The sequence below is a fragment of the Pyxicephalus adspersus genome, chromosome 3 (assembly GCF_032062135.1).
Source record: "Pyxicephalus adspersus chromosome 3, UCB_Pads_2.0, whole genome shotgun sequence".
NCBI classification, from domain to species: Eukaryota; Metazoa; Chordata; class Amphibia; order Anura; family Pyxicephalidae; genus Pyxicephalus; species Pyxicephalus adspersus.
In genome coordinates, this window is record NC_092860.1 from 73,013,982 (window position 1) to 73,032,784 (window position 18,803).

At 37.2% G+C, this 18,803-nt stretch overlaps 1 protein-coding gene across 1 annotated transcript in view; it reads right to left on the reverse strand.

Annotated features, from left to right (window-relative positions):
• The window catches only part of LOC140326540 (ceramide synthase 4-like), a 133,541-nt gene extending 115,406 nt beyond the window's left edge, over positions 1–18,135 (reverse strand). Inside the window, exon 1 of the mRNA XM_072405219.1 lies at positions 18,002–18,135. The gene's annotated coding sequence lies outside the window, so the exon portion shown is untranslated. The remainder of the gene's footprint in view (positions 1–18,001) is intronic.
• Between the last annotated feature and the right edge of the window lie 668 nt (positions 18,136–18,803).

An 18,803-nucleotide genomic window follows, 5' to 3' on the forward strand; every position in this document is an offset into this window, starting at 1 on the left:
CTGGAATTTATCCAGCATCCTGCTGCACAGAAAAAACACATGTGTACTGTACGGTATACATTGTATACAAAATAAAAAGAAATGTTACAACCACATAATGATAATTAACAGACAATCTCTTCTAATAAATTACCTGCATCATGACAAAAATATTATAGCAACCATTGCTCACTTCCGCTCCCCAGAATGTATACTTCTGACAATAAAAAAGCGAACAGAAATAAAAATGTTTGAAAACCAGAATTCTTTACCCCTATACATGCCAGCAACATAAAAGTCAGAACATCAGTACGTAAGCAAGGGAACTAATATTTAATAAAGAAAGTCACCAGTGGCAGGCTGCATATCTCTTTTGATAGGTTTAGCAGTAATAAAACATAAAAAAACTATAGAATACATTTCATTTACCATGAAATTACAATCAAGTATCCCTAATTAGGTTCCAGAGATTAGAGCCTTGTTAGGTGTAAACTCCACATATTTAGGGCCCAGAGATCATAATAGACCCTCAGAAGGTCTATTAGTGGCAAGAGATTTACAAAGAACAACTCTCAGCAACAACACTTTGTGCAGGACTGGCTGGCACAGCTAATTTAACCAAATACCTGACAGTCTAAAGCTAAAGAGAGGTCATCAAGATTGCCAAAATTTATTTTTATAATTTGATAGTTACTCTTGCTACACATGATGATGTTCATTTATGATAATTGATTAATGTCAATAGGCCTGATTTATCAAATTTCGTCAAGAATGGAGAAGATAGGCATATTATGGGGGAACCTGGGTGATCGAGCAAACCTAAACTGAATTTCTTAAAAACCATTCATATTATTTGGCAAATGTTTTATTCCTGGATCAGATCCATTCCAGGTTTTCTGCACCACCCATATTCTCCCATGATTGTCCATGATTCTTGGATCTTGGAGAGCTTTGATAAATCAGACCCAATGTGTACTCATCTCCAATTGGATTTCAATACTTTAACCTGTATGAGAGGTGTGCTAAGAAAACGTCTGGCACATGGTGGCTCAGTGGTTAGCGCTCTGGCCTTTGCAGCTCTAGGTCCCAGGTTCAAATCTTGGCCAGGACACTATCTGCATGAAGTTTGTAGGTTCACCCCTTGGGTTTTCTCCGAGTACTCTGGTTTCTTCCCACATTCCAAAAATATGTAGTTATGTAATTGTCTGTATTAAAGACATGTGACTATGGTATAGACATTAGATTGTGTCCATACAAGAGTATGGACATGTAAAGAGCTACGTAATTTATCAGCGCTATATAAATACTGTGTAATAATAATAAAATAAAAGCCTTTGCTATCCTAAAACAACAATATAGAAGACTGCAGTATAAAATTGAAAATAAAAGAATATTCCTGCCCTAGACTTTACAGATGATAAATGAAGCAAAGAGCATTGTTTTGCCACAGTCAAAGAACCTCATGTCAAATGTAAAGCATGGTGGTAGAAATGTTCTGGTTTGCTTTAGGGTTTAGGCAGTTTGTGGTCATCAGGACAGCTAAATTCTGCATCATTTCAAAGTGTTCCTAATGAGAATGCGGGGAGCACTCTCAGAAAGGTAATGTTGAACAGTGAATGTATCTTTTAACACAATATGTATATTTGATTTTTTTTAACACAATAATAATTTGAGGCACCCTTGTACATCCACCAAGGAATGGCACAAAATAGGAAACGCAGGGTTATGGCCTATTCATATCCCTAAATATATTTATTTATATATAAAACTTGGTATCAACATCTCATGTTTACTCCAGTCTTATGTTTTTGTACTATTTAAAGAAATTCTAAAAGAATCAGTGGTATTCCTTTGTGAGGTGAGAAGTGAATGTTTCTGTCAGATATACACACAAGCAGCATGACATAAATGCATAGCAATGCTTTAGTTTGTGAAAGCAAGCAAATCACATCCTGCAAAATCAGGGAATGACTGGGACTCCTGCTGTGCTGTGTGATCACATGGAAAAATTTCACTCAGCTCTTGCTTCACTATATCATTTGACACATACTATATTATACATGTTGACAAAAGTGCATATATCAAGTATTTATTACAGTATTACCATGTGTCCGAAATATATGCACAGGGATGTATTCCTGATATGAAAGAAAAACCAAGGATCTTCATAAAACCTTGCTAAAAAATAAATTTTATGATCTTTGGAACTTAAAATGGGACCAGGTCATCAGTCACTAATACTGTCAGTAAGCAACAGTTCTAAATGTTTGTCTGTCCTATCAAATAAAGGAATTTCTTCATTGTAATGGTATACTTTAACATTTCCGTCTTTTCTAAACCACAAATGGTTAGAGGTCATAACACTGATACTGTTTTAATGTAAATGCTAAACCTGTTGTGGACCAGCTTCCTAGTTTAAGTAAATCCATCTGGAAAAAGTATACATTAACATTTGCAGATTTTTGGTCAATCACACAAAACAAAGTAGCAAACACAAAAAGTTTACCTAAAATGCGGTCTTTAATACCTATTAAGGATATAATTCCACTTTGTGTGTACCAAAGACTTTGCAATCCCAGCTATTACCCAGAAGGCCCACTGACTACAGGCTGCCTGCAAAAAAGTTTAGGGGGTAAATACAAGACCAGTCACAGTGCACATAGACAAATAGTATCAGTGACCAGTCTGTATTACGGGAACAAAAAACAAACATCCAAACTCGATTACTTCACAGATCTTGAAAATACACCATGCACATGAAGATGAAAGTAAACATAAAGATGCTTCAAATTTAAATAAAACATTCATTTATACTGGAGTTCAGCTGTATTATATATGTTAAAAAGCAATTCCAGTCATTAAGAAACTGAAATTACTCTGGTTAGCTGTTAATGATAGCAAACATTACAATTCTTTGAAAATAAGTTTAGCTGCAGTCTAGCTTTTGTAGTAGTCTAGTCTAGTAACTATGGTTGTTCTTTGGCAACTTTACAGAATTTAGATAGCTGTTAGTGAGGGGCAAGACATACTACTTACCATCTGGACAATGTGGAACTGGGACAAAGAGTTGGGAGGAGCTAGAACAGAACCCTAAGTAAATTACAAGAAATTCTAGGGGAATAGAAATACTTAAAATCCCAAAGAAGAAACACTAGGATAGTTTGCGACATATGGAATTCCTGCTAAGCTTCTACACACACAGAAAGATAGAAAGATAGTTAAACTAAAATTTTTCCTGGAGTTTTTTTCTAGCATGATTTCAAGATTTTTAGGAAATGTTTAAGGGGTGCCATACATGAATACTGAAACTAGTATGGGAGGGTTGTGCACATTAGCTACATCTGTGAATAGTGTTGATTAAAAAAATTTGGATTTTAGTTCTTAACCAACATCTCTTTACTGCTACCTTAATAAAGATGCACAGTAATTATTTAGTAACTACAGTAATTATTACACCCAAATAGAAATTTGTTTAGGTAAGGTAGTTGCTGACTTTAGTCAAGTTCTCCAACTTTAAAGCCTAGTAAGGGAGATAGAAAAGGGTACTGTCCACATTTTTGCTGGAAACATGAGCATTCAAAGGAAACTGTATTTCCCTTGAATGATTTGGAGCCACTGGGGATCCAAGTAAAAGAGCAATTAACCTTCTTAATAACCTGGCTAGCAGTAATCTGTCTCTTTCCTAATTTGCCCAAATTGATGTCTGAATGCCCTGAAATCTGTCTACAGGAAATGACTTATAAAGGTTTGCTGAGTGAAAACCTGAAATTCAAGACAGTGGCTCTATAGTAGACGTCACACAATTTAGTTGAAATCTTAGAGCATGACAAGTAGCCAAAATCATGCCCATTAGGACATCAGAATGGAAGTGAGCCACCAAAATGTTATCTAAAAAATGTGAACATGCAAGTGGGACTTTCAAAATAGATCAATATACTACCATTTGTTTAAGAAAAAAAGTAGCTACAAGGGTGCTTAAAATTATCCGATAAGAGAGATACTGAATGGTGTAGCCCAGGAGTCCCCAACTACCGGGCCACTGACTGGTACTGGCACAGCCCAAGGACAGCTGCAGCCCAGTTCTTCCTCCCGTAATCCCCTCCCTACCACACTGTTGAAAAATGGGGAATGCTAGTATATACTCACCTAAAATATTGTCTGGAAAACATTATAGGTAGTGTGCCATGGTAAACAGGCTTGCACTGATCACAATTAGGTTGATGGATGTTTAAATCCAACAGGGTCCACTGTTGTTGAATACCATTGATCATTATCCATAGGGGAAACTTCAAAAGTTTTAAAGAATTCTGTATTTATTAAAAACCGCAATGTGTTTTCACAATAGACAACCACACCCTGAAAAGAAAATGGGGTCTACCTCAGGGCCTAATAAGATGATCTGACAGGTTCCATATTTCTTCTGAATTCAAAATAAGCCATGACCAGAGCACCATTGTTTTTTCAGGGGACTAGCCTGTGATTTCATATGATTCTTATCACCTTCAAGACATATATTCTGTAAAACTATCCTTAAACCTGCTTTTATTGGCCAAGGGAATACCCTCATAATTGTACCAAGATCTTAGGGCCTCCATACAGAGACATTTCACTTCAGAAATACAAATACACTTTTTACATTTAAAAAAGGAGAACTTAGACAATCTGTATTAAAAAATATATATATATATATATATATATATATATATATATATATATATACTAGAAATACTTCTAAAATAATACTACAAAAAACATGTAATAAATAATTCTACTAAAGAATGAGGTAAAGTAATCTTAGTTTTACTACCCTCAGGACTTGCCATCTGTCTGACCAAGGAGATACTTTGTAGAACATGAATACCTCTTATTATCTGTGCAACATGCATACCGCCCAACATCTGAACTGGGGAAAGAGGAATGCTCTTAAAAGAGTGAAAATATGCACTGCTTATAGCACGCCATGGCACAAAGTGTGCGTGGATACATTGCACAGAATATTGGGTGTGATTAAAGGAGGCATAGTTAACTACAGATTAACCCTATACATTACATGAAGCCATTTTACCCCTTTGTTACTATCAGAGTTATAATTAGAATGTTATCTAATTACAGTTTTACAAGCTCATGAACCTTTAAGGTTTTATTTGTAAAAATGAAACAAAATAGAGAGAGTACAAACCAGTTGTTTGAGCCTTGCTTAAGTTGAGACTAATACTAAATAATGTAGTTATGGAGCTCTTTGTAATGTAATACAAAACTTAATATTGGCTGGCATTGGTGCCTGGTGGGGCAGGGGTGGACATGGGGAGGGTTGTGCAACCTAAACATCTGCATGATGGCCCCTATTCCCCCCAGCCTTATAGGGGCTCCAGGGCTCCTAAATATACATGTCTTTATATTTACATGCAGAAAGTGGACATTTGGGAACAATGTTACAAACCAACCAGGTTGGCGTTTTCTAAGTCTTTTTACTCTGTGTGCATTGAGCAGTGTAATGCTGGCAAGGCGGGTAAATTAGAGGTGAAGTGACGTGCATTCTGACAATGAAGTCTTTACCCTTAGCCTTCATTTATGCTGGCCCCACCACAATGTCATCCACACATACGTAAAGTATAACAGAATCATAGTGTCCCACTTAAAGGAGAGATTTAGAGGTGAAGTAAATGTGATTGACCAGCACCAAGGCATTATGTTAAATTGGATGGATTCATCTCTATATTTTGGAGTTTATTGTTTGCCCTTGGGGGTTGCATGTGGTTATATCAGCACAGCTTGTTAGTCAAGTGTCCCTCCAAGCGTTTAATATAAACAATTAAGGATAGAATTTTTAATAATTAATTAATAAATAAATAATTAATTTTAATATACCTAACATCCCTCCTCAAAGGTACTAACATCAATCACCTATTTGAAAAATGAAACTTGTTTTATTGCACCCTGGTCTCTCATCATTTTCTCTGCATGTACCTTGTTGACAATTAAAGGTAAGTGTGATTTTTTTTTTATTATTGGTTTAGTTCCGCTTTAAATGACACCTGTCAGCACAGTTTTGTTACCTTTCCAGTGACCCCTTTTTAGAAAACTGTCTTCTTCTAATAGTTTTGTAAAGTGAAGTGTGCTGGGCAAATGACTAGTATTGCCTATATTTCCCTATTACTGGCTTACCATTCCTTGCTCTGTACTGTGTCTCTGTGTTGTGGTGACTTTAGTGGAAGCAGGACCATTGCTTCCTCATGTCAAAGTATTTAATGAGAGCAACAGTGAGCACAACAGTAGTGACCTTAACACATCTCATTAATTGTCTCAATACAGTAGTGCCTTAATATTTCAATGCAAAGATACAACTATGGGGCTGGAGGTACAGGAGTGCCTATGCACCCTCATATATTAGGAAGAGAGCTGTTTATGTTCATTATGCTCTAAGCATGGAACACTTAGGCCCACCCAGGTAAGCAACACACTTACAGTATCCTTTTTCTTTATTATATACATGAATACTACATGTAATTACATTTAGAAATGATATCTTTAAAACAAGTTTAAAGAATTTAATCAAAACTATTTTAAAAGCCAGAAACTGTTAAGACAATTAACACGTTTTCAGAAGTAATGTAAGTAATGTAAAGTGCAACCAGGAAAATGTATATACTCTATGGACCATACTCTATACAAACCACCTCCATCACTTCATCTGCTACACCCCTTTTATACTACCTACCCTATTTCCACTTCTGCAATTCTTCTGTACCCACTTCTACCACTGTACTCCTTTTTACCTCTGCACCTCACCTCTAAACCCCCTTCAACCTCAGCATCCCACCATTGCGCCCCCTTCCATCTCTACAACCTACCTGTGCACTACCCAGACACCTGAATTTCCTACTATCTTGGTGTCTGGTGGCTTACTAGTGCAAGGAGCTGCCTTTACCCCCCTTCTGGCAGCCTGCACCCATGTTTCCAGTTGTAATCTCTCTAGTGTCCTGTAGAGATTTTGGCTCAGACTGCACCCTCCTACCCAGGCTGCTGGCCAGCTTGGTGCATGTTTTAGCTTCCTTCCCACTCTCCTGGCTCCAGGCCCCATCTTCCTGTATCACATGGCAGAGCTAAGTTTGCTGAATGCTACTGCTATTAAGAGTTGGAGAGTAATGTAGGTAGTGCAATGTCCCCCTAAGCACTATGCTTACACTGCTTACGAGTATAGTAGGTAAAAGCCCTGTTAGGAAGTGGTGGTTAATTATCAGGAGAAATTTCAAACAAGGTACATTTTTCAGGGTACTGCTTAGGTCAATGTCTAAATTACCCTTAAACATGGTAAATATTTTTGTTATGTATTTTTGTATGTTATTTAACAACCATTGGTGTCATCCAAGGGTCCGGACAATGCTGTGACTCTTGAATAATTTATCCAGGAGTCAGAAGAACCTTTTAGTTATTGCCATTATTGCTGATGGGTATGATTACTTTGTACTGGCCTTAGGGCACTGCGATATCTGTACACCTTTTCAGGTACCCCGTTTGAAGCTTCGTTCTATCTCAGATAATTTCCTATTATATGGACCCTGACTGTATATTGGTATACTGTGTTTGTTATGTATGTACCACTGTTTTTGTATGTTGAAAAATTTTCTTGAAAACCAATAAAAACGATTGAAACAAAAATGGTAAATACTTACTTTTTGAGTTTACATTTGTTAAGCACATTCTGCATCACAAAAAAGTAGACCGACAAGAAAAAAATCTTTGAACATATATTATTTTTTAAATTATTTTTTATGATTTATATTTTTATGTTATTTCACAATGATGATTTTTGGACCATATTTTAAACTAACTTAAATAGGTTGGGTGTAACAGCTCTTTTTTCTATCTCTGTAGGATCACATTTACCCACCTATTTGCTTACATTATTTAGCAGTTAGGTGAGTAGTACCAAAAAAAATTTAATGTTTGCAACTGAAAACAAAGCATTTTAAAAAAAGTATTTAATTTCCTTCATTAGTCAGTTAAACATTAAATATTTAAAATGATTATGTTGGTATTATTTCTTTATTAATGCATATACTAGGGTATTTTCCTGGCACTTATTAGCGCTGAAAAAAATGAATTTAAAAAGCTACAAAAAGTGCCACATCCCCTGACCACTTGTCCATCTTTGACATCCAGTAGCCAAATTAATCTTCACTTCAGGCTGAAAGTATCCAGGCTGGAATATATGTAATCACTGGCTATCAAGCCTAAACGCTGCTTATGGATGCCAACTGTGCCTGGCTAATACTTCCTGAAGATAATGTGCAACCTCTTTGTTAGACCATGTCCATTAGTGGTGCTACTGCTGCTTCTTGCTTGTCTGCCATAAAGAATGTGTATAAAAGTACGTTCCTGTATCAGTAAATGTTAGCATGCCTCTCCTTTACAGAAATCCACCAATAATTTATTTCATACAGGCATAAACCACCTAAGCGCCTGATAACAGCAGATTGTTCTGGTGCTTTAGTCCTGCTTGAAAGTCCATCCAGAAAAATTAATGATTAGAACTTCTGTCAAGTTTTTAAAATTGTTTAATTCTTGAATTCTATTCTGTGAGTAAAGAATAAGAGGAATGAGTGGAATATGTGTCACCATTATACAGGCAATAACAAAAACACAATCAGAGCCTGTTGTCCCAATCAAAATTACAGTTTTACTTTTCACTGTCCACTTTCTTTCGGGTGGCACCCTGACCTAATCCCCTCAATGGGGGCATAAGGAGCAATAAAGGCTCACAAGATCTAACCCTAATTTAGTATGACTGCACATTGCAACAATTACTTTTAAACTAAAAGCATCTAGCCATTTGTCTATGTGTGCCTTACATATGCCTTCCATTCGGTTCACCACCACTATCAGGAAGCCAACAGTGTTTGATGGAGCACATTGGGCAGTTTGTTAGAGTTTACTAGCTAACAGCACTGACCCTTCCTCTCTGTATGAAAGTGGGATAACACAGTTTTTTTTGCTAGCTGTACAGCAATAAAATAGGAGTTTTATTTGTAACCATTTTATTTTTAACATGTACCAAGAACTTTTCCTTGAAACCTCTGGCAATGCAGAAGAATCTTGGAAGAATCTTCATGCATGGTGGTCTGGTCTTTTCACACCAAATCTTCCTAACAGCAAGCTCAAACATTTCCCACTTCCCTTTATTTTACATCCCTAGGGGTCAAAACTATTGTTAGTGTTCTCACTCTCCCTAAATTTAGCAGTTATATGCAGGCCACCCAACTTTATACTTTTTCCCGTAGCTTTTTCTTTTTATTGGATCCTAAAAGAATTCCATTCCTAAGAGTTTTTACCTATTGAATATACAGTTTAATAAGAAGAAGTAAAGATTACCCTGACTATTAGGTTTGGAAATATCTATTCTTGAGATTCATTTACTGCTATAGAAGGTCATTCAAAAGCATTGTTAGACTTGGCTTTCAAAATTATAGGCACTGTAAATGTAATGGATTATTAAGCAGATACTTATGTATGATATCAGAAATTAATCCGAAATTAATTTCAGAAAAAATCTGAACCAAGCAATTAGTACATTTCAGTATATGAAAGTGGGAAGAGAGTGCTTCACTTTCCCTCAAGCTCTTCGTACTTTCATATCCTAAAAATGTTTTTAATGGTTTTTGTCATAGGGACACAGGCACAACTGTGTTTGCATATGAAGTTTTGTAACAAAGCAATTAGACATAATATTTTTGCCTTTCATTTTTAATCCGAACTTTACAAATCATTGTCTAACAATAAAACTTGCAATACAAAATGTATGCCAACAACAAAATATTGGGCTGTCTCTTCTGCAATAAAGAATCTGCCTGGTCACACTCTTTTGAAAAGAAAGTTTAGTTCTGTTTAAAACTCTCAATAGACCCATGGTTGGGAAACAAAAGTAGAAAGTTTTCAATTTATAGCTGAGTAGTAGTGTCAGTGTTAGCCTAAAATTCCTCTGGTAATAATATTAAAACTTTGGATGCCACTAAAAACTGTTAATTTATTACAGGGGTAGATAAGTTTTGCCTTGAAAAGACTAGTGAATAAGTGAAGCAGTTTTCAGAACAGAACAAACTAAATAGTTACTATAATGATGTTCAGGTTAAAAGAATAAAGTATACATAAATACAATATACTTTTTTAATAGACTATTATTACACACTAAAATATGACTATGGATATTTGAAGATAATGTGCTTCAAATACATTGTAGAATCCTTTAACTTGGGCAGGCCCATGTTTGTTACATCTGCTTTTTCCCAATTATCTGTCAAGGATTATGGGTGCTTATGTTTCTAATTATGGGCAAAGGAGTTTTAAATGAATCTTTCTTGCTCTTGTTAATGCATCGGTGGGGTCATACATTCTTGCAAATTTGTACTGAATCCATTAATCTTTCTCTGGCGTTCAGACATGTATTTATTACAGCAAGAAATAACATTTTTTTACAGTTCTGATATATGTCATATTAACAGACATGTTTCCAGGTTACAAAGTTGCAATCCAAGGCAACACACATAAAACATAGTAAAGATGATACATGTTCAGGGGTGACACAATCAGAAGCTGACATGCTTGTTAGTGGATGCCCTGAATTTAGGCTAAAAATCTTCCCAGAAACTATCTGCTCATGAATCCAAGGATGCTGAAAAATTATCTTCTTTTTCCTGTCTACAAAATATTTTATTATGTATTGTAGTTACCTGCAGTATTGACATTTCTATAAAAAGATGCGTAATATGTTGGCGCTATATAAATCCTGTTTATAAATAATAATAATATTAATAAAGATGTGCATTGTATTGGGTATCTGTTGTATATGTTATATACAGAGTATACTGTTTGTATACATGGTGTATATATAAACAGCAGTTATAAGTATGCCATGCCTGGGGGACTGCACATGAGCTTGGACAAGTAGGACGCTTCCTTCTGGCTCCCAGGCCCGCACTCTGCAAATGGCTTAAACTGCACCACACAGGCATGAAGGGGGCAGACAGAGGGGTCACCTGTGACTGCATTTATGGGGGACGACTGTTTAAGATCCCAGGAGGGAGAGGGGATGGGACAGCAGGGGTACAGGGAGCCTTCCCCTAGAATGAGAGCAAGCTCCTGCAGTGACCCCCTCACTAAGCAAGATGTAATGGCAGGTTTTAGGCAGTTTGAGCGCTCTATCAAGGAGGAATTACCAACCATTAGAAAGGACATTTCCATAAGGATGGAAGGCACAGGTGAACCAGCATGCTGAGGCTTTAAATTCTCACTCTGTGCTGCTGCAACAATTACTGATGCACCAGGATGGCCTGGAAAACAGGAATAGACACAATATTATTCGTTTAAGGGGTCTCCAGGAGGATATTGCTCCCCCAGCTCTTCATGCTGCTGTTACTGCGATATTTAACTCACTCCTTAATGGCCAATCAGATTCCATCATTGAGATTGACCATATCCACCGTGCTTTAGGCCCTAAGAATCCAGTTCCATCTAGGCCCCCTGATGGTATTTGCAGGGTCCACTCCTGGTCCACGGCAACAGGGACCTCTTACATTCCAAGGATGTGGGATACAGTTGTTTCAGGACCTGTCCCACCACACACTGATGCTGCACAAAGTTCTTTGGCCAGTCCTATCAGTGTTGACGAATCCAAGCTGTTAAAATGAACATCCTGCCGAGAGTTTTGTACCTCCTCCAAGCTCTGCCAAAATACTTGCCTACTTCCTTTTTTAAATCCTTAAACACTAGGATATTTCTTTCATTTGGGGTAAAAAGGGCCAAAGACTCAGCAGAAGCCTGGTATTCCGGACCAAGGCGGTGGGGGGCTGGGTGTCCCCAATATCTCTCTTTATTACATGTCGGACCATATGGTCAGGATCCTAGATTAGTTCAGACATGGTGAATTTAAACATTGGATAGGGGCTGAGCATTCCTTGTCGTCAGTGCCTCTCATGGCACTCCCATGGTTGCCGAAGCTCCCCCACCTGGTTCTAAAACATCACCCTCTAATATCGGCTACATGGAAGGCGTGGTAGAAACCCTTATTTAAATGTCATCTATCTCCCTGGCCCTCACCCAGGTTCCCGATCATAGGTAACCCATCTTTTCTTCTAGGTCTGGAAGACAGAAAATTTGGCGAGTTAAGGGAAGAGGGGCATACAACCGGCAGAACATTTTGTCTATCAGGTTCAGTGGGTTTCTATTGAGATGTTGATGGCTGCCTCTGGCAGCTGTAGGCTTGATTTCTGGAGGTCACTACAACTTTTCCACTTTCTTAAGTCCCTGCCCCCAGATGATGGCAGTTACTGCCCGAAAACTGTGTTTGAAAGGGCCTGTGCTGGGAGTGGCCCTATATGGCACTCCTTGTCCTACATATACGCTGAACTTAATTCTACCCCTGACAGTTCTACTACTACCTATCTACAGGTGTGGGAGGCGGAGCCTGGGTGCACCTTGAAGGCTGAGCAGAAAAGCAAGATTTTCTCTGCTGTGCACAGGTCCTCCACCAGCAGTAGGTACCAAGAATTGAGTTTTAAGATCCTCTCTTGGTGGTATAGGTCTGCAGATAGGCTACATGTTATTTTCAGGAGAAAGGTACCATGCTGCATATTTTCTGGTTGTGCCCCCTTCTATGCCTATATTGGGAACAGGTAAGGGCGCTCATGCAGAGAGGTACTACTTACAATGCACCTGGTGATCCTGGATTTTTTCTTCAACATCATAATACACTTTCGGATAAAGCCTACAGAGGCTCTATTATCAGACATTTATTAGTGGCAGCTAATGCATGTATACCTGTATTTTGGAAATCGACAACAATACCTACAGTGGGTATGTGGCTTCACAGGTTCATGCTGATGGAGGATCTGACGGCCAGCTTGAGGGGTACCCAAGATAAATTCAATGTAGTTTGGAGTAGCTGGATTCATTACAGAGACACTCAAGAGTTTAGGCGCCACCTGTACCTGACTCTTTTAGAGTAAGGCGGGTTATTTTTATTCCTAATATTTGTTTATTTTTTCTACGCTAAGTACTGCTCTTATATTTTGTATTTTCCTCAGTGACTAGTCCCTATGCGGAGATGTTTTTTCTATATACTTCTATGTTCATTTAACCGTTAATTTGTCATGCTATATTTATTTTCACCACGACTGTCCTTTGTTGTTTATACGAGGTGTATTATACCGGTTATTGTTTGTTCCCCTATTATTCCAGTTTTGTTATTTTACTTTGTATGTTATTGAGTACTGTTGAAAAAAAAGTAAAATAAAGAATATTAAAAAAAAAATTATGCCATGCCTAACTTGGCAGTCAACAACGGATTCAGTATAATCTGTGGTTTAGTTTATGCCTTACTATGTCTGGGCTTGTCAGGCCGTCAGTTCTTAAACTGTTTTATTCAATTCAGTCCATTTGCCTTCAATTAGATCAACATATCCTTTTATTCAGGTAACACCTATTGTGCTGTAAATCCTCCAGTAAACATTCATATTATGTTCCGTCCAGCTCATATCTATCTTTTATTCAGTTTTGCATTACCCAAAGGTAACACATTTTAGGATCTACATATAATAGAAGGCTTAAAGTGGAACTAAATGAAAAGATGCAAGTACATGCAAGTACATAAATGAAAGTGCAGGCAAATACAGTACTGTATTGTAAAATAGGCAGGTGATGGATTTTGTACCTATCGTAAACAATGACTTTGGTAATGAAAAGTTAAATGACCTTATTTATTTGTTTGGAACTCAGAAGGAACTCGAGTGGCCTGGCCTATTAGATAAGCCTGTGCAATGGCAGAACTATGGAGGTCTCAGGATTTGATTTTTGGATGCAGAATAGCCCTCATGTTTATAGTTCATCTGTGAATTTAGTTGTTTGCCTGGAGTTCAGTTTTAATGACTACCTTGTGACTTACTAACCTAGATAAAAAAGCATTGAACCAGTGAACAGTTCAGGCACCTGGTATGTGCATATTTGTTTTAGAACAGTATCTCAGCATGATGTGTAGAAAGGATGGGGCTGACAGCTCCAGAAATACACAACTCAGCATTGGCAGCTTATATTTCTATCCTGACAGACTGACGGTTCTCTATAAAAGTGAAGAACTTGGCTATAGTGACCTCAGTCTTCATCTTAAATTTTTTTTCTTTTTACATTTTTTGCTATTTTTATGTAATAAATGATTAAATGATGGTATAATATTAATTAATTAGGGACATTAAAGCTGGAACTGGGTGATGCTGAAAACTCTTTTGCCACACAAAGGCCTAACACAAACACAATATTTGCACATCTAAGGTTACTGACACCCTACATAGTCATGTTTAAAACCTTCTGTGGTGCATCGATACTGTTAAGAATCTCCTAATATATACGTTGCTCCATGCATGCAGAGAATCCATAAAAACGTTAGCAACCGTGCTAGTAAATCTGTTTGTTTGCAAACAACTGTTAGTAGTTGTCACTAAAATAAAACCATATTGGTTTTGCCTGACATATTTCATTTTTTTTATGTTGCTACAGACCACTATGATTATTCTTCATTGGTGTCTCACACTGCTAGTTACTAAGGTGAAAAAACAAAGGTTTTATGTTTCATGATGAACTAATCATTTTGCCAGTAGGAGAATTCACACTTGATCAGTTGTAAGTTTGCCAAAAACTAAGTTTTCTTTGGTAAACCAAAATTGAGTTTTGTGATTGGATACTTTAGACTGCTGGTGACATGCTCCAGGATACCCTCCTTCATTTTTAGGGACTTATCTTTTCTTTCAGCCAATATATAATCCCCATTGTGCCCTAAATTGCTGCAGAATTATCCACCATAGTGAACATAATCCTACTCAACATATCACTATCAACATGGATGTGCAGAAATGTGTTCATAATAATACTTTATTTTTAGAAAGTAAAATATTGTGTTAAACATACACAAACTCCGTGTTTTTATTGTCTTGGATTCAGCATGTTGACAGGAACCTATAATAAAAATGTAAGACTGTGTACTTCCTGCATCAGAAGACCTTTATAATGGCACATAAATCTTTTCAATAGATCCTGACAGTGACTAGCATTTTCATGTTTGCATTTATGCTTTTGGTTTTGTGTGGTAGAATGGGTAAATGTACATTGCCCATGTGTATACATGGACTAAGCCGAGCTATAGAAGCTAATTCAGTGTACAATACTCCAAAGTACAATACTATGCAAAAGTTTGAGACAGGTGTGAAACAAATGCTGTAATGTAAGAATTTTTCACCAGCATAAACATAATTCTAATTTTTTCTAGTTTATTCTTTTTTTGCCACCATCACTATTACACTAATTGTTTCTTCTTATCAATTTTTATCTATTCTTACAAAATGCAAAGTGAGCTAACTGGAAAAAACTAAATGAAATCAATATTTGGCTTGACCACCCTTTGCATGCAAACCAGAATCAATTCTTCTTTGTACACCTGCACAGTGTCAGGGATTTTGTAGGATTATAGTCAGGTGTATGATTAACTAAATATACCAAACAGATGCTAATGATCATAATTGTAATATTTAGTAAAGGGTTCATTAACTTATACAAAAACAGATGTGTAGGAGTCTTAGACCAGCATCCAGGAACCAGCCAAACTTTGCTACGAAGGTGAGATTGTAGAAGACAATTTCATGTCGCCATGGCATGTTTCTGTTGTACTATGGCAAGACTGAGCACAGCAACAATACCCAAGGTACAGTACTACTTATGCAAGGTCTCTTCCAGGCAAAGATTTCAATTCAGACTGGAGTTTGAAAGTGTTGTTCAAGCTCTTTTGAAGAAGCTACTATGTTGAGGACCATAGATGCATTGGCCTACAGTTTGAATCTCCTTAACAAGACACAAAGAGCATTAAGACAGTGGTTCTTACTCGCCACCACACTAATCCACTCACTACATCAAAATATTAAAAAGAAAAAAAAAAAAAGTGCTACTTTTATGTCAATCTGACAAATGTCAGTGCTTCCAGATGATCTTTTAAGGTATGCTCACCTCTAAAATATGTTTAATGTAACTAATTATGCAATACTTTGTTTCACCACCAAATTATATTGCCAATGCAAGACAATGTTTCGAATCTATTTTATATGGAATGCACTTTTAAAATGGTAATTCATACAGGTATACCTTGTAATGATACTACCTACATAGCACAGATGCTGTTGCCTCAAAGAATGTTGTGCAGGGATAATGAAACTTGCCTGTTTGCCTCAATCATATTATTTTGGGTGTGTAATAAATGCAGTGCAATGCAATAATTATACTATATATATATATATTTATATTTATTTATTTATCATGTTTTAGTAGTCTATGCTGTCATAGATTACTACAACTACTACGGGATCAGTTGTCTTCCTATTTCAACAGTCTTCTTTTAACACTTATGTGGAATCCTGTCATTGTCAATCTCAGTCCCTGAGTTAAGAACATCTGACATACAGACAACTTCTAGATACAAACAGGGCTTCCCTGCTCATTCGTGTTTTGGACAGAGGCTTGACCGGGACAAAAACAGGAAACTTAAAACAAACAGCAAAATAAATCCTGGCCACTTGGCCACTATAACTGTTAGTTCCCTTAACTAGCAATCCAGCCCAACCTAGTGCTGTGCAGGACTCTAAGGCCCCAACCATACAGCTTTTCCAACAAAGCCTGTGTCTTTACTCACAGTTCACACTGGACCTCCTCCCAGCTCACCAGCCAAGACAGAGCCACAGAAAAGAAAAGGCTGGGAGTTTATACCCCCAGCCTAATTTCCAGGATCCCCAGGCCTCTTTAGCTCCCCCATCTGGCCAAGAAGCTTATTGTCATTCAGCCTGGTACTTTAGCACCCCCTTCAGGTCAAAAGGAAAACCGTCCGATTACACAGAAATATATACTGCATTTAACCTCTATCTAGGGCAAATGTACCTATCATCCTGGATGAAACCCTGGTTCTTCATTGGCCAGCTGTTACAATACATACTTGAATGATTTACGCTTGCATTTCATATTACATTTAGTGATTATATGATGACTGTGTTGTGGAAGCTACATTATCAAACATTTTGAAATATAGCTGGTATTATTGTGAGACTATGGTAGTAACAGGCACATTGACTTGGCAGAATTCTAAAGTTGTCTATTGAATATTACATTTACAGTTCATGATATTTAATAGTTCAATTGTTTAGGAAATGGTTTCAATAGGTACATGCTTCTACAGTCCCATCATATTTCCAAAATCCATGGGTTGTCCCAATGCTCCTAACACTCCCTAATTTAAAGGGATTGTTCCAACTGGGGAAACTAATCACTCTTGTCCCTCATTCCTATTCATTTATAAAAATGCTACCACTTTATATTAACAGAGGTAGTATAAAGTAGTGGACCTTTCATCCAGCCCCTAATTTATTGCATTTGTTTTTTTGAAAATGGAAAAAACAAAAAGGAATTTTGAAAAAACATTGTCGACTTACACAGTCATTTTCTTCAATTACTTTCATTAAGAGATACATAAATGGGCGGGGCTGGTGTTCTATTTTTTTCTTTTAAGGAACAGAAGTATGCATTCCTAAACAGAATGAGCAGTTAGAACCAAGGCAAGTCCATAAAGCAACAATAATAAATATCCAGGGACAGCTTCACAAATAAATAATGGAAACCAAAGGTTTTCAAGAGTGCTAATGTTATCTAAAGAGACAACACAACTTTCATGAGACTGGCTTTGTCCTATTAAAACTGAACCATCTAATGTCCTGGAATAAGACATTCAGTGAGGGGTAACTAGTGCATAATTTCACACATTACTTTTCCAGATGTTTGAGATTGCAGTGCAGTCATGCAGAATGATACAGGTGGGCCTCTGTCCCTGGGCCCCCAATAACTGCAGAGGTCATTACAACCCTAAAAGTCAAAACCCTCCCTAACCTCAACTCCATTCCCCAATTAAAGACAGCGGTACACACCAGAAGCAATTAAAAAACCTCACCTTAATGAGAGGGCTTAGGTCTGCTTAAGGGCAGGAGTGAACTCGTCAAGCAGCACAGCTGGCAGCAGATCTGGTTCTGACCTCGTCACTGGTCCTTGGTTTCCCTTTAAGTAACCATGAAACTTCTCCTAACTGGGGCCTGTTAAATATGTTATTCTTAAACTAAAAACATTTGGGAATAAAACACATTATGCTTAGAAGGCCTTATTCCTCTGAAGTAGAAATGAAACTTTGCTCTGTTATGTGGAGTTTGTCCAGCACATGGGAATGTATAGATGTGTTGAGTAGTACATATTGTACTGTGAACATAAGTGCATGAAATGTTCAGCCAACCCTGTAATCTGATTGGCTGTACACCTTCTGGCTTTTTACCCACTCACATCAGGCTCTTGAAATACACAAGGATGTCATTGTCTTTGAATTTATTTCAATTATTTTGAGGTGTACACCATGCCTCCTGGCATGTGGGCACAGGAGAGAACTTTAAACAGGACTTAGAAAACACAATGGCAAAAAAAAAAAATCACATATACACAGCCGATTTGGAATACGGTCCCTCAACTCTAATTTAAATAGATTGCTTCAAGAGGAATGTGGGCTGCAAGCCAACGGTGTCTAATGTTTTACAAATGCTAACACAAGTATGAAGTCATTTTTTAATGAATTATTGGCAGTCAGGATTTAAAATTATAAAAAAATGTTTGAACAGTGTTGTATGTCATACACTTGCTTAAAACAAAAAGGCACATTTTTAACAACACACTAAGAAGAGTTGTACTCTGTTTTTAAGAATTTGCACAGG